This window comes from Ixodes scapularis, unplaced genomic scaffold (genome assembly GCF_016920785.2).
Source record: "Ixodes scapularis isolate PalLabHiFi unplaced genomic scaffold, ASM1692078v2 PGA_scaffold5__190_contigs__length_132052651, whole genome shotgun sequence".
Taxonomy (NCBI): domain Eukaryota; kingdom Metazoa; phylum Arthropoda; class Arachnida; order Ixodida; family Ixodidae; genus Ixodes; species Ixodes scapularis.
Window position 1 is genome coordinate 108,437,255 of NW_024609880.1, and position 24,645 is coordinate 108,461,899.

Below are 24,645 nucleotides of genomic sequence, written 5' to 3' on the forward strand. Positions count from 1 at the left end.
CAGCTGATGCTTCGTGTCATCTCCTCATCGGTGAGAAATCCGCCTAGAACGTTATGCAGTTGTATCTAAAGAATGACTTGGCAGAAATGCGTTCGCCGACATTGGTTGGAAAAGGGCGGAAAAATGTCAATGCGTTTGGTGGGTAAAAGAAAAGCCGATCAACTTGCACGCCCTATCGGATTTTCTTTACAGCTTTCGGTATGCCATCTGTCGGTCCAGGCTGGAGAGGATCCCCCACAAAGCTGCGCCTGCCAAACGAGCGTTTCCGGAACCAAGCGATCTTCATATCCTCATCGCACGCCCTGACCTTGTAAATATTTTTTTAGACTGTATACCGCGTTGCTCGCGAGGTGTCATTTCCCAAACTTTTCGCCGTCGGTATGTCTTCAAACATCTTGTATTGTTGTACATTTTTTTCTGTATATTCCGATAGTGTACGGAAGCTAGCGATCTTTCTCCTCGTCGAAGATCCTGACCGCGTAAATATTTTGGACTGTATCGCGCGTTGCTCGTGAGATGCCGTTTCACAACTTTGTTTTTTGTCTCGGATTTGTCTTCAAACTGCTTCTGTTGCATACATTTTTTGTGTAAAGTATTTCCAATTATGTCTTTGTTGCGTAGATCGAATTTAAACGCCGTATCTAAATTTATAAGTGTGCGTGTTCTAAGAGCGAACGAGAATAATAAAAAAAATGAAACACCATATCAGTCTCTTCTTTAGCGCGTATGGATGCGCGCGACGCTCCGTTCCATTTCCCACACTGCTCCGGTCAGCAGACAGATGACGCTAAAATTAGCGAGAGATGTCACGCGGGCGAGAGAGAGACTTTACGCAATATTGCTAACGTTCACCATGTACAAACGGAATTGGCAACTTATCCGCACAAAGCCCGGACTTGCGCGAGCGGGAAAATACGGATGAGCACACCTTAGAAATACAAGCAATTCACCTTTTCCGCAAAAGATGTCGGAAGGTCACACTCACGCCGCTAGCCCCCCAAAATATGGCAGTGCTACTTCAAAACTTTACGCTGGGTCTGAAATTAGCACGGTCCGTGAGCTTCAAAATTTTACCGTCACCCCTCGAAATTAGGTGGATACAGCTTGCCACGTGTGCTAAGTACGTAACGCCCAAATTTACCGGGTCGAAGCTTCTACCACCAGAGGTGAGCAATTTTAGCGATGAGCGCTTCAAATTTCTAACCCTAGATGACTCCTATCCCGAAATTCACTGGGTCCAGCACGGTCTGTGAGCTTTTCAAAGTTTACGGTGGAAACCAATATGTAGCAGGGCCACTTGAATGCTTTACGACGGTCCAAGATGTAGCACGGCCTGTGAACTTCAAAGTTTTACCGTGACCCCAGCTAAAAATTTAGCGGTATTCAGCTGGTGCTAAGGGAATCTTCAGATGACGCCCAAATTTAGCGGGTCGAAGCTTTTACCACCATATGTCAGCAATTTTAGCGATGAGCACTGCAAAGTTCTAACGCTTGATGGTGTCTTTTCAAAACAAATCACTGGGTCCAGCAGCACGGTCTGTGAGTTTCAAGACTTTGACCCCAACAGGTCCACTTCAAAGCTCTACGCTGGACCAAACCTTAACACGGTTCGTCAGCTTCAAAGTTTTACCGTCACCTCACCCCCAATTTAGCGGCACCTAGCTCATGCCAATTGGACCGTCACATGACGTCCAAAGTTTATAGCGGCTCGAAGCTTTTACCACCAGATGGCGCCACATTTTGACAACAACCACTTCACTATTTGAACACTAGATGGCGCCTATTCCCAAGGAAGAATGCAACAGAATGGAGGGAACGAGGAAGGGAGGTGGAATTGGAGCATTTATTAAGAAGAATATGAACTTTCAAAGGTTCAGAAAGGAGTGCGCCGAACACTTGTGGCTGAAAGGAAAAGTCGCTGGGGAATCAACAGTCCTTGGAGTGGTTTACTTATGGACAGGGACAGGTGCTAAAGAGGAAAACAGAAAAATGATTGATTGCATATCAAGAGACATTAGTGAACTAGGGGAAGGCTCCGAAATAATTATTATGGGAGACATGAATGCCCATATTGAGGGTCTGGATGGGTATACGGACTCAACTGGAAGCATATTACTAGAACTGGTGGAAAAGCATGATTTAGTTTTATGTAATACCAGTCAGAAGTGTGACGGGCACATAACTTGGGAAACTGGCAATCTACATTCAACTATAGATTACGTACTCATGTCACACAAAATATATGGTAAGTTACAAGTAATGAAAATAGATGAAGAAGGTTTCAAAAGTCTTGGTAGTGATCACAAACGTATTAAGCTGAATTTTGCCAGAGAAGTAAATGCTGAAACTAGACAACATAATTCAAAGCAAACTTTCTGCAGCGACAAAGAGTTGGAAATAGTTGTTGAAAGAATTGAGGCAGCAGTTTCAGGGCAACGGCATACAGATTGGACCTATGAGAGCCTAACTAGGCTTTTTGCTCTAGAACTAGACAAAGTTAAGAGTAAACGAAAGGGGAAGCAAGGACATAGACCAAAAAGTTGGTGGGACAAAGAAGTGAAGCAAGCGATACAGAAACGTCAGGAAGCCTCTAGAGAACACAGGTATTCCAAGCGTAGTGGGGAGTCCGAAACGGAAGTAAAAAGAAAATGGGACAATTTTATAACATGTCGCCGAGAGGCATCCAGTTTGATCAATGCGAAAATTCAGAAAAAGGGTGAGGAATGGATGAGTAATGTAAGTAAGAAAGATAGAAACGCTGCCAAGAAGTTTTGGGAGCACTTGAACTCACTCGGTGAAACGACGCAAGCTAGACAGAGGTTCATACTCTCGCATCAGGGAGATCAATTAGAGGGAGATGATGCGATACAATATATAGGAGCAGTGATGGAGGAGAAATTTCGGGAACGGGTACATGTGGAAGATAGGAGAACCGAAGGAAGTAGCAGTCCAGTTTGTGACATCGCGGATTTTGGACAAAGAGAATGGGAAAAGGCGGAACGAAGAGTCCCTAGTGGCACGTCGACAGGCACAGATGGTATCCCTATTAAGCTGGTGAAGAATTTGGGTCCTAAATCTAAGGCAAAACTAAGGGAGGTAGTGAGTACCATGATAACAAAAGGAAATATTCCAGATGAATGGAGGCTTAGTAGGATGAGTATGATATATAAGGGAAAGGGAGATAAGTCTGATATTAGGAATTATCGTCCTATAACCGTGACACCGGTTATTTACAGGTTGGTAATGCAGATTATAAAGAACAGACTGGAGGAATGGGTAGATTGCGAGGGCATACTGGGCGAGTTACAGAACGGGTTTCGAAAACAAAGAAGGTTGGAGGACAACTTATTTTCTCTAACACAGTGTATAGAAATAGCGCAAAAAGAAAACAGACAGCTCTGGCTGGCATTTCTGGATATCAAGGGTGCCTATGACAATGTGAACCAAAGAAACCTGTGGGACATAATGGAGAACTTAAACCTAGATGAAGGACTAACAGCACTATTAAGGAACATTTACAAAGATAACAAGGTGATTATAACATGGGAAGGAAAGGCGACAGGGAAAATAGAGATAAGACGAGGCCTTAGGCAGGGGTGCCCGTTATCGCCTTTGCTGTTTATGTTGTATCTGAGAGGATTGGAGGATAGACTAGAGAAGAGTGGGCTTGGGTTCAACCTTTCTTACAGTAAGCTAGGCCAAAAAATTCAGCAATCCTTACCGGGATTGATGTATGCGGATGATATTGTACTAATGGCTAACAACAGGACAGAGTTGCAGGAATTAATGAGCATCTGTGGTAGGGAAGGAGAGGAATTAGGTTTAGAATTCAGTAGCGAAAAATCGGCAGTCATGATTTTTAACGAGGATGAAGTTGAGAGGCTGAAGATACAGAATATTACAGTTGAGAGAGCTAGTAAATACAAGTATCTAGGAGTATGGATATGTGATGGTGCAGAATATCTCAGAGATCATGAAAAGTATATAATAGGTAAGGGCAACAGAAATGCAGCTGTAATGAAAAATAGAGCACTTTGGAATTACAACAGGTATGAGGTGGTGAGAGAGATTTGGAAAGGGGTCATGGTGCCTGGCTTGACTTTTGGAAACGCAGTGCTATGCATGAAATCCGAAGTGCATGCGAAACTAGAAATAAAACAGCGCGGAGCAGGTAGACTGGCTTTGGGGGCACATTGCAAAACGCCAAACCAGGGAGTACAAGGAGACATGGGATGGGCATCATTTGAGAGCAGGGAAGCGGTGAGCAAGGTAGAATTTGAGGATAGGTTGAGGCTAATGGACGGGGAGCAATGGGCACGAAAGGTTTTCAGCTATTTATACATGAGGAGTGTAGACACCAAGTGGAGACAGCGCACTAGGAAATTAAGAGGAAAGTTTTTGGGCTATAGCGAAGATACGGAAGAGCAAGTCTCAGTTAAGAAGAAAGTTAAGGCCACAGAAAGAGATCGGTGGCTAGAGGGAATGCAGGCAAAGGCGGCTCTGGAAAGCTATAGATTAAACAAAAGAGTTATTGCCAAAGAAAGCATTTATGACAATTCTAGGGGAAGCTCATTGCTGTTTGAGGCAAGAACGGGTGTTCTGCGAACCAGAACATACAGAGTGAAGTACCAGGAAATTGATACAGTGTGCACTGCTTGTGGAGAGGAGGACGAGACGGCTGAGCACTTAATACTCTACTGTAAAGGGCTTCACCCTATGCCTACCGAAGACAACATAGATTTAATAAAGTCATTGGGTTTTAGAGACAGCGAAGGGAGAGTGGATTTCAAGACTGTAGAGATTACCAAGCAAAGATTAAGTGAATGGTGGCAGAAATCGAGAGAAAACTAGGTATTTTCTTATTCACTGATGGCAAGGGGGTTTCATAGCCTCACTTTCTTTGCACTGCGGAGTGAATATAGATTTCACATTTAAATATTCTAAGCTTAAATGGTAAAACAAAATGGCTAGGTGGCGTAAGCTACCGCCCGATCCAAAGGGCTCAGCCGTATTCATCCATCCATCCATCCGCTGGGTTTTTTGCAAAGTTTTACGAGCTGGCCCCAAAATTTAGCAGGGCTACTTTAAAGCTTTACGCTGGATCAATATATATCACGATCCGCGAGCTCCAAATTTTTACCGTCACCTCAACCCCCTCATTTAGCGGGACCCAGCTGCTGCTATTTGGGACCGTCACATGATGCCCAAATTTAGCGGGTCGAAGACCCCAAATGCATCAGCTAAGGGGGCACCATGAGGCGACGAGTCCGCGAACACCGTTTGAATCGCGCGAAATCACGTTATAAGAAGACGAGCAGCGCTAGATCCCGGCGATGCAAATAATATTACACGACCATCGTCACATGACCTGCGGCAATGTCGTATCCTGTTTTTCAATCGTATTACAGAAGCCAGGTAGCGAGAAAGCACGTGATCTGGTTTGCACACACGGACAACTACGAAGAGTTAAGCCCTCTAGGAAGCAATGTGCTTCGCGCTCAGGGGGTAGAGTGTCGGGCTCCTGTGCACAAGGTAGCGAGGTCGATTCCCAGCCGCCGCAGAGCCTTTTTTTGCTGATAAAAGTCGGTTACCGCGCAGCGATTCAAATAATATCACGTGACCGTCATGTGACATCACGTGAGTGCCCTCTATCGGACGCAACTCAAACCCTGTGTGAAATCAGGTGAGCGCCCTCCGTCCGACGCAACTCGAACCCGTGGAAAGTCACGTGGTTGTGAGCGGTGGTGACGACATCTCTGTACGTGTCTTTTCCACGCTTCTGACACGCGCCGCGTACGTGACTGATAACATCGGCTGTTAACACCTTGTTAAGCATGTGTTAACATCCTTAACGAGGTGTTAACATTGGCTACGTGACCTCACACCTATACCACGTACGTGACTCGAGGGCGGGACCTCGATTAGCTACGATTGGTCACTGGCTAATTCCCTGTGGGCGGGGCCATCGATGTCATTGGTCACTAGGATGGGAGAGAGGGAAGGGGCCCCGCCCCACTGCTTTGTGATTGGTCGGATTGGGGTAGGCCCCGCCCTGCTGCGCTGTGATTGGTTGGATCGGGCCCCGCCCACAGGGCAACGCCCCTAGCAACGGGCAACGCCCCTAGCAACGGTTTGTTTACAAGTTGGCCAAACTTGTACACTTTTACTACTACTGACATGAGAGCCATTTCGTATGATTCGACCCCGATACGCGTGTCCCGCAAACGCACGCCTGCACACGCCCCGGGAAGCAGACGAGCAGACGCCCCGACGCATCACCCCCTAGCAACAAACTTGCGAGGAGAAAATATAGTTCGCTGGTTTTGGAACGATAACTGCGAACTATTTTTCCCGCACCACAATCAGTTTACGTTTTTCTCAAACTCTAATCTACAACAAGCTTAAAAAGTGTTGCAATATTAACGTTCGCATTCACCGCGAGATGCAGCATTTCCGTTGGTCAAGTTTCAGCGATGGGCAGGGAATGGAGAATTGTCTTCCAAGAGAAAATAGCCCCAATGTATTTCTACTGCCATCTGCTTAATAAACGGTTTTGTAATATAAAACATTGTATACATATTAACTTGCACCTACTACGCAATATAAAAAAATATAAACAGACGATCTCAAAAAGCTCCGGAGGGCCCCTTTAAGTCCAGACGCAGCTGAGGGAGGCGCTCACTTAATCGAATGACGTTGTAGCGAACGCCCACGTTTCACCGAATGACACTTTAGCGAATAGTCGAACGCCGCAAAGAGGCGTTTTTGGGTGGGCCAAATGGGTTCACACTTTCGTAATGAGCCGTCGCAGACTGTCGCCGCGAAGCGGCGTAAGCTCAGAGCGGTGGATGGGATAACGCGCGCCCCTTTTGTTCGCTAAAACGTCAATTCACTCAAATGTCGCTGTTCGCTAAAACGTCATTTGTTCATGTGATATGGACCCCGCAGCTCACGAGAAAAGGGCGAGAATGTGGTCCTGAACAGCGCTTGCACTGCACGAGCGCGAGTTCTTGGGAGAGACGCTGAAAGCCCGGAGCTGGCTCTTGTAGCATCCGCTGCGCTCACACTGAAAGAGACATTGAAATGAATAAAGAAAAAAACATTTTTCTTTAGAGGGCATAGATAAAACACTTACAAATTTTTTTTTGTACTTTTTTCACAAAAAAAAAAAAAAATCGCGCAATATTTACACTGTTAGACGATATTTAGGTGGAGCACACGACACGCTCTAAGCCCCGCCCACGAATCAGTGGCCCCGCCCAGTACTACTGGGCAGTGTCGAACCGAAATTTTTGTCGATTCGGTTCCGGTTAGGGGTTCACGGCTTTCGGTTCTGCTCCGGTTGAATTCCGGGGAATGAAAATGACGGTTCGAACCGGTTTGAACTCGTTGGTACCGGTTCCAACCCCGAAATTGAGAATATATTTTATGCGTTCTTTTTGGCAATAGGTACAATTTCTAAAGTAAAACGAGTAACTATATTGTTTTTCATCGTTCGTAGAATCCACTTTTAATTTCAAGGAGCAAAAATTAATTACGGTACTTAACTTCCATGGACAGTAATATTAAAGCTAGATTACCGTACATGACTTGACATATTCGTTTCGTCTTTTGACTCTAGTTGTATATATTTTACCTGAATCGAAAAATTTTCAATCTGGTAGGTCGCCTAAAACACCCGTGACGGTTACAACTTTACGTCGCACTAATAAAAGTCGAATCTCGTTGTGCTCTTGAACTTAGGAATTAATTACAGTGCATTAGGTCATAAAATGGGCACGTCCTCGACAGATATATTCTGAAATCTCGTTTGCACAATGCCTTTCACAATATATATGATGACGACGCAACTGAACTAGAAGCAATAATATTTTCGAAATGCTAGGAAAGCTTTCGAACAAACCCTTTCAGTGTACCTTCTACTGAAACACTGAGCGGCAATAACAACGCTTGCTTTGCTGACCAATATCGTTTGCATTCAGCACCGTGATGCAGGAGAATACTTCTGCAGAAAAGAGTGACCTTATTACTCATTTCAGGATCTGATATAAAATAGCGCGTATCGAAATGAACATTTTCGACATAGCTTAGCGTTTGAGGTTTGTTCTTGGCAAGAAGCTGGTCAATTCAATTTGCAAATAAGCGTCATCCTTGTTTTTCGTGTTTTTTTTCTGTTAAACAGGGCAAAGTAGTACTTGACAGTCTTCTCGACATCGCAGCATACTTAACGGCTGACTCTCTAACGGCCTGCGTCTGCAATCGTCATAGTTTTGCCACGCGCGAATGTGTACTTTGTTTTCGTCCAGACCGCAGACACTTAAAATTGTTTTGCATAAAAAAAAAAGAGGCAACATACTTTTATATGTTTGGGAAGTTGAATATGGGTCAGGAACTTTCAAATCACATATAGACGTGCCTACCGAGGATAAAAACGCCAGCAAAGATTGGCAGAGTATATTTCAGATAATTTGGGGGTGCATGTACTTATGATGTATATCTTTACGGTGATCGGTCCTTTATTTATGTTGTCAAGTCTTCATTTAGCAATAGACTATTTCTTTTTATCATTAATAAATTTGACTGTACGAAGTTCAGATCCTCCCGTGTCGCTTGAGACCGACAGGAGAGGGCGATACTCGCTGTGTAGCAGCGAGTATCGCCCTATCGCCTTTCACAGTGTGAAACACCGGGTCGCTGGGTATGCTAGAAAGGACTGTGTGCTCACGTTATAGACCTGAAGGCAAATACACGAAATGTACAGGAAGAGAGATAATTAATGGTATTCTTCTGTAAAAAGAGGTATATTGAGATGCATGTTCTAAACTTAAACACGTTTGACGGAACTCCGTCTGGTTGGGCCAAAAATTCGAGAAATACAAACCTTCACCAACCAAGGAGTAGACAGCAGTTCAAGCGTCTTTAGTTGCCTGGCTGCATGGGCGATGCTGTTGCTCGAGTCATGGAGGTGGAAGGGGCCAAGAGATCTCTCAGGGCTACCCATCAGGCTCCTGATGCAAAGTTTCCAACCGGCATCATGTAAGCTTGGTTTGTGGTAGGAGTGACAGGCAAGTGGATGCAGTTTTCAAACTAGTGCATAAGAATGCAGGAACCTTTTGTGCCAGATATCCCCGCCCACATGCTGAAGCTGTGGCAGGTATTTCGTTCTCAGGCGTGATTGTAACCGGACTGGCATTGAGGCACGGCTGAGAGGAAACGATGACTGTTTTCCGGACAATCTACTGACGGCCAACCTCACGTAAGAACTCGGCAGAGCTAGAAGACAAGGGGCCGATCATTGATCTACAGGTGCATAAGTTGCGAGCTTCAAGGACGGACTTTTTTGACGGAGGAACGCAAGGCGTTACGTGTAGTACCATGCTTGTGAACACTGGTGCAAAAGACAATTTAGTGAGGCGTGCTCTCTTAAAGCAAATAAGGTGATCTCGAACGTCGTACAGACGTTTACAGGATGTTCACTGTGTACGGCCAGAAGCCACGTAGCACCAGTCACGGCATCATCTAAACTTACGCTCCGCTTCGGCATGTAAGAACTATCGCATGTCATCTATGTCGCAGATATATTTGAAGAATGTATTACGTTGCTCGATTTTTTGAAAGCACGTGGTTCCTCAATGAATCCAAAGTTTCAAACCTTGAATTCGAGCGAGTAAAGCATCATTCTGGGCATCTGACGAGCGCTTCTGGGAAACATTGCTCTTGTCAACTTGTCATCTGCTCTTCAACTCTGGCTTCCCCATGAAGCGAAGCCATTTTTTATACGACTGATGGTAATAGTGCACAAGGTAACGCGGTCACAGAAAAAAACAAAAAAAACATGTAACATGTTCTCATATTTCCAGGCGTTACTGTTCGAATAAAACTCGTAGATTTTTGTATTGAATGCGTACCTGTCCGCATTGCCAACCTAACCGATGAAGCTGTACACATCAGAAAAGGCTGTCGACCGGCAATGTGGTCGTTTGTTTTGTGAACCTCAGAACCTTGTGAGCGGATACAACTCAGGTGAAGCGAAATGAGTTGCCGATATTCTTGCTGAAACCGGCAAACCGCTCCAAGCAACACCTCGATCTACTTCAGGAGGAATCATTTTTTAGTTTAATAAACGACTACATAGACCTGGGGTGGCCAAACTGTGAGTCGCGAGCCGCATGCGGCTCTTCGCGGGTTCAACTGCTGCTCGCGTCTCCCTGGTAAGGTTGCCTCCCCCACTCCTCTCCCTATTTGATGCAGTGCTAGATCAGAAGGAAAGATGAAAACATATAGCTTGTGTTTTGACGGCCTTGTGCCTACGTGCACACATCGGATCCACCGGATAAATGGCATTAGGGTCAGTGACATAATTAGCAGCAGCTTTAAGAGTGGAAATCACCGTGGCCGCCAACTGAAATATTTGAAATTATAAAAAAAAATGCCGCGTCTCCTTTTTTATTGCAGCTCTTCAGTTGAAATGGCCCTCTGCATATGTCTGTCTGGCCACCCCTAACATAAACGTTTTCTCTTGTTTCCCTTTCAAAAGGGACGTAAGGGCGCTACTCACAACCGCATAGATGCTGGTGACGCTGTTCCGATGAACCACCCACCGAGAAGTGTTCTATTCGGACACTAAGAGAGCGGTACCTAGCGGTTGGCAATACAGAAAAACCTCGTTATAACAAAACGGGATATAACAAACTAATGGATATAACAAAGCAATTATAATTCCCCTTGCTTGCTAATAGTGGGAAGAAATGGACATTGGCTATAACAAACTAATGATTATAACGAAATAATTACGACTGCTCCTTCAACTTTGTTATAACGAGGTTTTACTGTATATAACATTTTCTGACTCACGCAAAAAAAAAAGCACATAAAAGTAAGAATATAACAGGAAGCGTAGACACATTACAATGAGGGAATTAATGATTGCAATGATACAAACTAATCCAGGCATTTATTTTATCAGTTCTGTTTACTAGCGGTCTCGCAGTTTCCACAAAATACGACAAATAAACGCCGTCCAAGTGGTCCATGCACAATATGAAAAATGGAAGACAAGATATGTCCATGTTTTGTCTTGTCGATTTTATATTTTATATATAATCGGTGAATTTCTACAAAAAATGGCCTACCAGGCCATTTCAAATAATGGATCGCATAATGCTGTTTCATTTTTCTGTCTTATTTTTATTGTTATACCTATAATCACTGTCCATATCTCTTATTAACGTTTTATGCCCTGGAGGGCAAAACATATTTGTCTGGTTAGAGCTGCCCTGCCTTTCTCATGGCCGCTATATGTATAAAAGTTTATTATTTATTATGTCTTACCTTCTTGACTCTTTCTTATCTTAAATGACCATAAGGAATTTATGTTTTATAAAGGTGCCATTCAAAGGTTTCAATCGAAACTACATATTACAGGACAAAACCAGTATTGGCTTCTGCTGCACTGCCACATTTGACTATTGCTTTGTGTAGCGCGTTCTCAGCAAGTGGTCAGCCTCTTCTACGGAATATTAGGCGGAGCACTTGCGTTCAGAGCCCACTAACTCGGCATTTTTCGCCTGGGTGATGAGCGCTGGAGAAATTGTATGGTCGTTGACAGGTTAAGAATACAATTAAAGCTCCAACTTCAACGCGGGATTTTAACTTTCGGTAATGCTCCGGCTCGCGCAACCAAAACAGGTATGAAGCCGACGAGCGCGTGCTGGGGTCGGAGCTTCATAACTCAATCCCCGAGACTGCAGGAAGCAAAAAGAGCACTGCCACACAAAGAGTGTCTATTGTATTGGTTGCCACTGCGTGTCACAAAGCGAGAGTTCTCGCCTAAAAAAGCGGTCTATATCTGGCGACAGGGAAGGTCCGCAGCTATCTGTAGCTGTTTTCTTGTGCAGGTCCGGGAGTCGTTTAGACTTTCTTTTTGCTATGAGAGCCTACTTCTGTTGTTGCTAGTTGCCCAAGCTTAGTTGCATCGATGTACTTGTGTCTGTGGGCCATACCCGTGTACGATATTTGGGCTTCGATCCGGTCTATCTGTTGTCGAAGCTTGCAGAGAGCGAGAGTGAGTGCACATGTGGAAACGGGAGTGATTCGGGAGAAATAACCGAAAAGTGACAATAGTTTGGTCTTATAAAATTAATGAACGAAATGTGACGCCGCAAGCGAGCTGTACGAGATCACTAACTAACTCAACCCCCGAGACGGCCGGAAATAAAATCGACACACACGCAAGAATGTTATAGAAGCTCCAAAAGAAGCTTTTATTGCATTCTTTACTAATCGCCGGCCATAATAGCAATAGTGCTCGTATTTGTGAATATATTTTTTTATCAGCCATTTTATGAAAAATGAAAGCCGTTTACAACTCCCTGTAACGCCGAATTAGAGCGCAGCTCTTGAGGAGGAGGAGGGAAGGGTACTGGGGGGGGGGGTCAAGTGACCTCGGGGGGCGGGGGGGTCACGTGACCTTGGGGGTCACGTGACCTTGTGGGAGTCACGTGACCTTGGGGCGTCACGTGACGTCGGGGGGTCACGTGACGATACCGATGACGTCATCAGTAGCGTCACTGATGACGCCATCAGTGATGATGATGACGATGCGGATGCCGGTGACGTCATTAGTGACGTCACTGATGACGTCATCAGTGACGATGACGATGCGGATGCCGGTGACGTCATCAGTGACGTCACTGATGACGTCATCAGTGGCTATGACGTCAACGGGGGGTCACGTGACCTCGGGGGGTATCCCCAGGTCACGTGACCCCAGGGGGGGTCACTTGACCTGGGTAACCATCGTGACCCTCGTGAGGGTAACCCTATAGTAACCCTTGTGAGGGCAACTCTCGTGACCCTCGTGAGGGTAACTCTCATGACCCTCGTGAGGGTAACTCTCGTGACCCTCGTGAGGTTAACTCTCATAACCCTCGTGACCCTCGTGAGGGTAACCCTCGTGAAGGTTACCCTCACGAGGGTTACTAACCCTCGTAACCCTCAAAAGGGTTACCTTCACGAGGGTTACCCTCACGAGGGTTACTAACCCTCGTAACCCTCGTGAGGGTTACAAGGGTAAGTAACCCTCGTGAGGGTAACCCTTGTGAAGGTAACCCTTCTGAGGGTAAAAACCCTCGTAACCCTCGTGAGGGTTACGAGGGTAAGTAACCCTCGTAACCCTCACGAGGGTTACGAGGGTTGCGGTTACGCCGACGCCGACGCCGACGCCGACGCCGACGGCGACGCCGACGCCGACGGCGACGCCGCTCAAGCCGGGAACGGGCCCCTAAGAGCTGCGCTCTAAAATATAAAATTAGCTGAGATCGGCGATAATAAAACAAGAAGTAGACAACCATACTGCAACAAGGTATATCGCATGTTTATGGTGGGAGCAGCGGCTAAAGCCATAGCGTACGACTACCCTTATTATTTAGAAACAAAGCTCGAGTTAGTTGTTAATTGCATAGAAGATAACATTAGACAATATTTGCTTCAATACTACCGTTGTTTTTAAATTTGACCTTCTGCTACAGAGATGCAATTTTAAGGAATTCAGTGCAAAGATCGGTACACTTCTGTGAAACGAAATAACCGGCATTTTTATACTGCACCCTGCCCTTGCTGCCTATGGTTTGCATTTATGACATTTCAGGTATGTTTGTCTCATTTAATGAGATAGTGCCGCTCGAAGGTATGTATGAGAAATTAATTTAAATGTATATAATAAAATAAGCATATACTTTTTTATGACATTCAAATTCATGCAACACAAAAACGCAAACAATGAATGAAATAAGCATGCGTTTCTAATGCCCGACCCCTCAAATTAAAAGTCTGAACGTGTAAGGCTCCAACGTAATGGCTTCGTTTTACATATAAATACTGTCTTCGTGAGGTTTTTGAGATGTAATAGCGTAACATGCAGCTGAAGTGCCGAAAATGATATTGTTATTTTCTTAAACAAAAGTTGAAAACTTTTTGTTTTTTATATATTGTACCCAGAGTTTTTTAAGCTCAAAGTTCATTAAAATCTTCATCTATACTTGCACAAAATAAAACTCTCAGTAAGATTCTAAACCTTATTTATATACGTCGTGGTACGTTAAGCCGGTTTTTGGGTGGTATGAAAGTTACGCAAGGTCATAACTATGTAAATTTATTGCCAAGGAAGAAAAAGAGAGAGGGAATTGTAATAAAATCAACTTGTCCCTTTAAGAGCGTCAGTTTGTTCGAGCGTCTTTTGATAACACATTTCGGGACATGTCTTCCAAATCAGTAAGACAGCACTTTAAGAAATCTAGGGTCCTCTTGGAACTCTTTCAGGTTAGAAAGTGGTGGCCTCCAAAATGTCACCGTCTTCGTCTTTCCTTTTTTTGTTTTTGGCACGTCAAGTGCTGTCCAAACCGGACACAGCAAACGGCGTGTTTCCCCACAGCAGATTTCCTAAATAGACGCTTTCCGAAATTCGGTCTGGCCACTTTGATAAATGTCATAATCTGATGAATGACATATGTGCCGTACTAATGGTGACCTCGTACTGATAATGGAAGAAGTTGCTTATGTCCCCAAGCGGATGGTGCACGGCCTATACATTCGGGACTTGAGTGTGACGCGGCGCAGGAATTGAATACAAAAGCTCCGTAAGTGTCCATTCTAGCTCGGGTCCAGTCAAGCTGTTGACGACTCATAATGAGCTTTAAAGACCCTTGACGTATAAACGTTTATCACGGTGTCAAGATATTTTGGCGCCTTATTCCTATCACTTGTATATTGTCACCATTGAAATTTCCCAGGCAGCACAAGACGTCGAGATGTCTTCGAAATAAGGTCCTAAACGTTGGGTGACTCGAAGTCCTTAACAAACTTTTATTGACGGCATTGGTACATCCACATGAGAGGTTCCGACAACGTCAAACACGTTGCGTAGTGACGACGTCATAAGCTTCACCTCGACATCTTCAACAGTATTCGACGTCTGTTCGACATATCTATGAGAAGTTCTTTGAACGTCGAGCACGAGACGTAATAACAATGTCCCGAGCAACACCTTGACATCTTCGACATTAATCCACGTCTGTTTTCTCCGGGAAGTTACTTGAACGTCGAGCACGAAACGTCCCAACAATGTCCTGAGCAACACCTTGACGTCATCGACATTATTCAACGTCAGTTCCACGTTTTTTCGGGAGGTTCTTCGAACGTTAAGCGCGGGACGTTCCAACAATGTCTGAGCAACACCTTGACGTTATTCGCAATAATAGCCGTCAGTTCTACGCGTTCTCCGGAAAGTTCTTTGAACGTGGAGCACGAGACGTTCCAACAATGTCCTGAGCAACACTTTGACGTCGTCGACATTATTCGACGTCAGTTCTACGTTTTTTTTTTTTTCTCAGGAGGCTCTTTGAACGTTGAGCACGAGACGTCCTAACAATATCTGAGCGAACGCCTTGATCACCCTGAGCAAGCCCCTTATAAAGCCCAAGGTGCTGTAATATCACTTTTAAAATTTCTCGTCAATGTCAGCATTTTTTATAGTGTACGTGCAATCCGCCTTTCAACCTGGCCTGAGCTGCAGAAACCTCTTACAATATTATCATTCTCGTGATTGTTGTTTTAGCAGGAATTGCATAAAATGCCGAGAATTCACAAAAAAAAAAAGAAAAAAAAAGAAACAGGATTTAGCTTGGAGTCAGCGGGGCTGTTTATAGCATTTTTAGCGTTTCTAACTTAATATCAGCGTGTTTGAAGCTGTAAGCGAATGACACTAATGTAAGAGATTTCTGACTCAGCTAGGTTTAAGGGTGGACAACATGCACAGTATCGAAAACGCTGTCATAGACGGGAAATCTTAAAAGTGATATTACAAGTCCTTGGGCACTATAGGACGCTCGTTTAGGTTGACTTCGAATTACACCCAAAACGGTTGAGCCATGAAAGTGGCCGTAATTACCGATAACTAGTGAGCTGAAGGAACACCGTTCCCATAATTCTTGGAGTGCGGGCCGGGGCGCATGGGGGATTTAGGAAAGGGTCTATTCCGTCCGAATGTACATGCTTTCGCGAGCATTGCTTCGAGCAAGGAAGCCAGATCCGGTTGAATCCATTGTTCCATGAGGACCCAGGTCGAGACCGTTATGAATTGACATCCCGTTAAGTCTCGAAGTATGCTTGACGTTTTAAGGCCGTTAAATGGGACGTTATTTCTACATTGACATAACGTTATCACATACGTGCGCTCGACATTTCATGTCGTTAAATGGGACGTTATGATATCGTTAATATGACGTTCTCAATTGACATCCCGTTTAGTTTAGACGTATACTCGAAGTTTTATGGGCGTTATATAGGAGAATGTGTCAATATTGATATAACGTTATCACTTGACTTCCCGTCCACTTCAGATGTGCACTCGACGTTCTAACGTCGTTAAGTGGGACGTTATGTCGACGTAAAATCCACGCTTTTTTCCAAACATTAGCCTTTTCATATTACGACCTGACTTTAATGATGCTCTTTCGACGTCTTTTGAACGTGTCTGTGTTGTTTGGGTTGGAGATCCAGAAAGAATTGCAAGGCAACGAACACATTCTCGTGTGCCGCTTTCTAGCGAAAGTGATAGAGCCCGGCAAAATACTACAGACTGCAGGTCGATTACCGCCATTAGTACGACAAAACGTAAACTGTTTTTTGAGCCTTCGAAAAGGGTATGCCGTACTAAAACTTTAGATTGGACTAGTTGGTTCATTGTGATCTAGAGGGCTTAAAAGTGCAAAAAACACGGACGAAGAGACATATACGACGCAGACTAGTGGCAGTTCGTGTTTTTTCTCTCTTCTTCTTCCGTGTTTTTTGCGGTTTTAAGTCTTCTAGATAATATGCCGTACGTTTTTCTCGCTGGGGGGGGGGGGGGGGGGGGAGGGGAGGAGGAGTTTCCCTCTGTTTTCGTTTCTCTATAGACGCCTAGAGCGTGCTCGTCCCGTTGGCCCGGACATCAACTCATACGCAGTTCGACTCCAATAATGGACGCCACCGTTTTCGTCAGTCCCCCAATCTCACGAAAACAGAAAAGGAAAGAGGCGACAGTGAAGAGGCGAGGAGGACAAACGGGCTCTTTGCGTGGTTGATGTCCCAACTAAAAACGGACGCGCGTACAGCAACTTTCACGACATATGCCATGAAAGTCGCTGTTGTTCGTCATACCCATGACACCATGTTTCTCGGACCTTAAAATGACCAAGAGGTTTTTATTATTTTTATGGCATTAAAAATAGCAAGAGATGCGACATTAATCCATTCCGCGTTAAACTCATTAGGATCGTTATCGATAATATTGCACAAGACTCATAACATAGCCTGAACCTATTTTTAAGCTGTGACCTGTTACCCCAAAATGTGAAACCAGCTTAATAATCTGTTATTTTTGGAGGACGTGAAAAAATATTCTGAACTATTGCAGACGTATATCTGTTCTTCCTTATTTTTGCCTACAGGGCCCGGAAAACTATTTTCATACGTCTTGAAGATTTCTTGCAAAACTTTATCTACTAACAAATTTTCAAGTTAGTTTATTCGAAGAGGTAAATTCAAAGAATCAGCTTGATTGTGACAAAAGTAAGTTTTACTAGAAAATATTGAAGAACGACTTTTAACTCTTGGTATTTTTATTGGTTTCAGCGAAGATTCTTACTGCTTTAGTCACCAAACTTCTCCTTTTATTGGCAACTCTTGTAGCTAAAATGTAACAGTTAACAATATTTCACTTTTTTTTAAAGCTTAGAATGCCCTCTAACAGAACTTCCAACTTCGGGAGGTAAGCCCGTCGTCCCGTCCGTCCCTCTGGCTGTGGCTTAGCCGCTAAAGTTAGAGCCGAAATTTACTTTTGTTTTTATACAACAATCAAGGTCCTGTCGTACGTTACTGGAAGTGTGGGAAGCATATTCCTACTAAATTTAACAGACAAATTATATTTGGGGATATACCAAAACACTGTTCATCAACAGGTCAGTGTTTGCCCACAGCAGGTGTGGCCACTGCTCGCGCGCAGAAATCAGGTTCCATTGAAGTGACGCGTCTGCACATGCACACTGCGGCAGCAGAACCACCACACTGCCGTGGCGGCAGAGAGTTTATTATGTGTATATAAACCAATGATGGCCAAGTGACACCACGAATTAAGACTGTAACTTCCCGTCTGGTGGCGCAGTGTCATAGTGTTAAGTCGTGGTGGCATAGGACGTCCCTTGATGTGGCACTTTGTACGCCCTGTGACACACCATGATGTCACGTACCTTGACGTCATAACACGTGACGTGTGTCATGTGATGTGCCTTCACGTGACACTACGACGTGACAATGTGATGGCACGTGACGTCAGATCAGGTCAAGTGACATCCCGATGTCACGTGGAACCATAACTTGACGAAATGACGTCAGGTCACGTGACATCAAATGAAAGATACAATTTTAGTTCATTTACTTCTTGCGCATTTTTTGCATTTCACTTCTCGATAGAACGGTTTAATGTCGTCTAAAAATCTTTGAACGATCGCTCCCTAAATACTGCAAACCATGTATTAAAGACGTGTGCAGCTAAAAGTGGCTTCTATTATTTTGTGTAAATTAAAGCACCCGAGTTGCGGAAAAAAGCAGGATATTTTTATGAGGTGTTCGAAGTTTGGCGCCAGTCGTGAGGATCATACAGCAGGTGGCGCCATCTGAGAGATGCAATCAAAACCTGAGGCACTCCTCAAGCCGCTTCAGACCGACGGCGTCCTCTCATAGGACTCATTCACACAGCCGGCATCTCGCCGCGTCCCGGCGCAGGCGCTGTCGGCGCCGAGCCGAATTCGGGACGGTGTGGGGACGGTGGAGTGTTCCAACTTGAGTTTTACAGGGTGATTCAAGGAGACGCCAGGCTCTTTAAATCGACCGCGAAATTCGGTTTCTTAACCTATCGCGCTACGACTTTGTGCAGCGTTGCCCACAGATGGTGCATTTTTTTTTTTTTTTTTTGGGGGGGGGGGGGGGGGGGGAATTTGCAAAACGCGAATTTACCTGAGGAAAAAGTAAAGAAAGAAAAAGGATTAGCTCCTATGGAAACGCAGCGACGCCACCGGCCTTCAAACAACACGGCACTGTTTCGCAAGGGAGACAAGAGATGGCGCAAGCGGTCGCGACGCCAACTGCCGCCAACGTACGAGCATACGACGCCGAGAGCCGGCGTATTTAAATGATAAGGAACTCCAAATCCTTGTTTTTACCGCGCCTGTTTTTGTTTCTGCGACTGTCGCCGCCTGCGGAACGCGCGCAGCTTTTGAGTCGAAAAGATTGCCTGCTGAAGACGCTGGCTCACGGCGCCGCATGCTCGTTCGTTGGCGGCGTTCGTTGCGCCATCTCTTGTCTCCCGTGCGGAACGGCGCCGTGTTGTTTGAAGACCGGTGGCGTCGCTACGTTTTCATAGGAGCTAAGCCTTTTTCTTTCTTTACTTTTTCCTCACGTAGGTTCGCTCTTTGCAAATTTTACAAAGAAAAAACAAATATACCATCTGTGGGCAGCGCTGCACAAAGTCGTAGCGCGATAGGTTAAGAAACCGAATTTAGCGGTCGATTTAAAGAGCCTGGCGTCTCCCTGAATCACCCTGTACAACTTCGCACAGTGCGGGCATTTCCCTGTATAAGCAGAATCAAATTGTTTTAAAACTGCCGGGCACAGCACGGTTTTGGTGTAAAGACGGAGGAGTGTGCGTTCTTCCGCCTTTGTAAGGCCTCACGGCACATAGGATAAATGGCGGGGCCGAATCGGTTTAATTGATTAATTTCTCGAAAAAGTGAAGGCCGGATTAGGTTTGGGATCCGTTTCGGAAGGGTCTGAAGGCGTTGTCCGGAGAGTGAGCGCACGGGCGGTGGCGTCTGTCGGTTTCATTGCCTTCGAGACCCTTGTGAGCAGGAGCCCAGACGATCGTTTGAGACGCGGGGGCCCCGAAGTAGTCGCTATCTTTAAGGTTGCGATAGCCAAAGAGAGGAATGTACGCATGTTCAATATTTCTACAGGCCCCTTTCGAGTCAGTCATGATGACTCGCGAGTCCTTGTCTGCGGCGGCTAGAGCGACGGCGATCTCGTCCGCATGTGTTATGTCTTAAACGTTAGGCCGTTCACCGCGACGTTTTGGTGGACGACCGCGGCCGTGTACCATCCCACCCCCCTCATGGTGAGGGCCGGAGACGTCAACGCAGAAGATTCCGGGTTTGGTCCCTTAGTGGCGGGCCAGTGCCGCCTCCCGCGCATGGCGCCTACCACTATGGTCGTCACGTGTGATGTTTGCTAGAAGAGTGTGCACGTGCAGGGCGTATCTCTACATCGGGATGCGTACGCGCTCTTCCGTCAGTGTTCGGGGGTGGATGTGCAGTCGGGGTAATAGGCGGCGTCCCGACGGCGTCTCTGAAAGTGTTGCACATTGATTGCTTAAGAGGCCCTCCCGGAGTGTTTACCATCCCCAGGCCCATAAGGCGCAGGTTGGACCTGTTCATCGGAAGATAGAGGGCACGCTTGTACATCTTTCTGAGAAGCGCCTCAAGGAGGGTCTCGTCGAATTTACGCAGGTGGAGGGAGGTAAGTAGTCCAGTGGACGACTCGACTGGGCACGAATGAATGTGCCAGCCGCTAGGTGTCTTTGCACTGTAACCCCCCGCGTTTGTTGGAAACCCGAAAGACCATCCGGCCCACCTGCCCCCCCCCCCCCCACCTTGCGCAGTTTGGCTAGTGCTGTGTCATCTCGTCAATGTTTGTGGATCAAGAGACCAAGCACTCTAATCTCAACATGTTCGGGTATCAGGCCGCTGGCCAGGGATAGTTTCATTTTTGGTGGTGCACCTAGGCGACGGGCGAATGTGCACAAATTCGGATTTCGACGTAAAGCACTGAAGGCTGCAGCGGCAGGCGTAGGCGTCCATGATCTCCGCAGCTTGCTCCAGGTTTGCCTCAAAGTCCCCAGCCGAAACGTGTTTGGCCCAGATGGTTATGCCGTCGGCGTAGAGCATATGCTGGACGTCTTCAACCTTCCCCAGCTGAGCCGGAAGTTTCATCATGGCCAGTTTGAAAAGTAACGGCTAGAGGACCGTGCCCTGCGGGGTTCCTCTCGTTCCCAGTTGAAAGGGGCCGTGTTTTTCGTCTTGTATTCGGATGAGAGATTGTCGATCCGAGAGAAATTACTTGATATATTGAAAGGTGTTATGTCCACAGTTGGTCTGGGAGAGATGTTGCAGGGTGATTTCGTGTGTTACGTTGTCGAAAGCCACCTTCAAGTCTAGGGCAAGTACTGCCTTATCGTTGAGGGGTATTCGACAGGGTTGAGAATTCCTCGGTCGAGTTGAAGCAGAATATCCTGCGCGGACCGGTGCTGGCGGAAACCGAACATGGTTTCTACGAATGCATTTTGGTTTTCCAGAAACCCAGACAGCCTGCCCTGCACCATGGTCTCCATCAGATTCCCCGCACAAGACATGAGAGACATGGAGTGGAGGTTGTTTGTGTTTATGGCTTTGCCGGCGTTTGGACTGAAAGTTATTAGGGCGGGCTTCCATTCTAGTGGGAGGGGTGCCTCACCAGGGTATATCGACTTGATGAAAGCGAGGAGGTTTGATAGGCGGGGTCGGGAAGATTGGCCAGCTGTTTCACGGTCATCATGTCCCGGCCCGTGCCGTTCCTCGTTTCATTTTAGTCAGGGTCGCCTTCAGGATGTGCAGCTGGAACGGTGGATCCAGCTTCGCTTTCTCTGAACCTGCATACAAGTAGACGGGCACGATAACGCTATCGCTTTCCACCTTTAAAAGCTAATTTTTTTTATTGTATCAATACAAGATATATTTATTTTAATTTTTTTTATTGCAACCAGGACATTTTTATGGCCATGTGAATTGATGCAACGTCCAGGACATTTTTATGGCCATGTGCATTGTGCAATGTCATCCAAATATAAAAGATGGCCGCATCTCCACGTGGTGAATGATGTTGTTTGGAGGAAAGCTCTGGCGGTGCTGATGGTACTGATTTTGTTCATAGGTAGTGCAGATGGTGCTGATTTTTTTTTATTGCTCATAGGTAGTGCAGATGGTGCTGATTTTTTTTATTGCTCATAGGTAGTGCTGAGTTCCGGGTAGCGTTGGTATGGAATGTGTGGTATGGATCGTGGTTATATACGCATTTGAGCATTTGACCGATTCGCCCTCTGGTCTATAAACGATGAGCCGATGCATGCAAAGTTTAACGCGATTATATACGCATTTGACCGCAGCCGCCCCTCCCCTATAGACGTTGAGCGGCTACATGCAGCGTTTCATCCATGACATCCCCAGCTCTTGAGGTACTACCACATCTCAGAGCCCGTACTCGTCCCGCAGTCGTGGCCGAGTGGTTAAGGCGATGAACTAGAAATCCATTGGCGTCTCCCCGCACAGATTCAAATCCTGTCGACTGCGCAAACATTTTTTTTTCTTTTGTAAGAAGACAGATGGGATGGCAATCGATGTGAGGACGGACGCCGGACGGAGAAGGCTAGACCCTAAGGACCTTCGCCCCTAAAAAGGTTGCGTTTGTGTTTCACATGTTTATAATCGAAATTCTCTGAAGTGTGTTGTTGATATTGGGTGCTATCGGGCAGAAAACCATAGCGAGCAAATTTCTCCGGTGGAAGCGTCTGATGAGATAGTGACACATTCACCCACATTGTTTTCCGGCGTGATTGTCGACAACGCCACCGGCCGCCATAGGGTACGTTGTCTCACTTTTTAATGCATATTTGCATTAAGGCCAGTCGGCTTGTACATTAATATGAATTTAGACTGTATATGTGTAAGCGCTCTTTGACTGATACTTCCATGGAATTGCGAGTTTGATACAGTTTGAGTGATTCAATTGCCTTTCACCTGAACATGTGGAGGTTTATGCGTCGAAACCTCCTGAGCTTGAACACTCGGGGGGAATTTTTAAATACTCGGATTTCAGTAGGTGCCTGGATTAAGCAGGTGCTCGACAAAGAGCATTCGCTAAGTCGAATCTTTAGGGCTTGTTTATAGTACGAAGCTATTTGCCTCCGTAAATTTCACTTTACTTGTTGGGTGAGAAGTGCAGCAGACTGGACGATTAGGAACTGCAAACTGGTTTTAGAGATCATCGGCGGTTATTTCGAACTTGTATTGTTTTTATAATTACTGTAGTAGAGCGGTAGTTGTACAGCAGCTGTTAAACATTTACGCACATTTTTAAATGTGGTGTTTGTAAGAAAGATGTGGCAGGCAAATGCCTTTTCTGTAGAATTTTTTTTTTCAAATTTCAGTTAGTTTTTGATAGAGTTACTGCAGGTTCTATTGGTATGGTGTTTGCAGTGTGCTGCAAAATTGTACTTCGAGCCTACTAAATCACTGATTTACTGACGTACACACTTGAGCATATATCAAGATATTTATTTCATAAAATGAGCCCGATATGGTTACCCATGTGGTGTCCCCAGTGACCATTATCATAGGGTACGCGAGCAGATATTTTTCTTTGTAAATATCTATTTGCAACGTGAATGATTAAAAGTGTCACAGTGGCCGGCTTTCCACGATTGGCCGAATTATGACTATGACGTCGCCAAAGGATTTCTCATCGACGGAAATTAGAGTAATGCAAGAACTAAATTGTGACTCTTTTGGCAGTGTTGGTTTAAGAGTGCCATCAGTTCAAGCTTCTGCCATGCTAATTACAAACACCAAAGATCTTGTTGCTCGTAAGGTAATGATGTCAGCAGACGGAACCAAAAGAGGGCGCCATTAAAGCATCTCTCCGGAAATATTTTGTGGCAGGTAAAGAGTTTAGAAAAGCTCCTCTCATTTCTTTTCATGTTAACAAAACGAACGCTGGAGACGAGGTCGCCTTCCCTCCAGCGTTCGCTCTCCTCAAGTAGAAATTGGTAAGAGGAGCTTCCCCTGAACTCGTAACCTGTCACTGACTCTAGTATGCGGAGGGCAAGTTCGTCTGCTTCTTGCGCAGGGGGTAGCGGTGATGTCAGAACGACGAGCCCTGATTGGCTGATGGCGACCCCCTATCTGAGCGTCGTCTGCTCCTTGGCAGCGTCGTCTGCTCCTTTGCAACGTCGTCTGCTCCCAACGTCGTCTGCGTCTCTCTTGCCTATCCTGCGACTTTCAGAAGTGCAGAGGCCAGATTCACGAAACGATCTTACGCCAAAAGTGTGCGTAAGACATAACTTAAGAACAAATTCGTATTCACGAAAGTTTTGTAAGTTTTGCGCAGGTTACGACGAAATCCTATGACAGCTCCGAAGTTGTCTTACGCACTTCTTACGATCAAATCAGCATGGCCGACAGCGTCGCCGTCCGGACGACCCACGGACGTTTATTTTTCTACGTGCGCTTTTCACGCGTCCCGACTTCAAGCAGCAAGAAAAAAGTAAAAAGTACTTGAAACAGACCACGACGAACAAGAACGCTGGATCCACAAACATCCGGGAAAAGCTCCAACGGCCACGATTCCACCGAACGCGACCAAGCGAGCACGGCGGTTAGACCTAGCAGGCACTCCTTGACTCGGCGACCGTCTGCCCACGACCGGCTGGCGTGCTGAATGCAATATGCCCACGCGACCCTTGTGAAC

General features: G+C 45.7%; 1 pseudogene; it reads right to left on the minus strand.

Annotated features, from left to right (window-relative positions):
* Window positions 1-11,910: 11,910 nt before the first annotated feature.
* On the minus strand, window positions 11,911-22,758 carry LOC115331917 (annotated as a pseudogene).
* Between the last annotated feature and the right edge of the window lie 1,887 nt (window positions 22,759-24,645).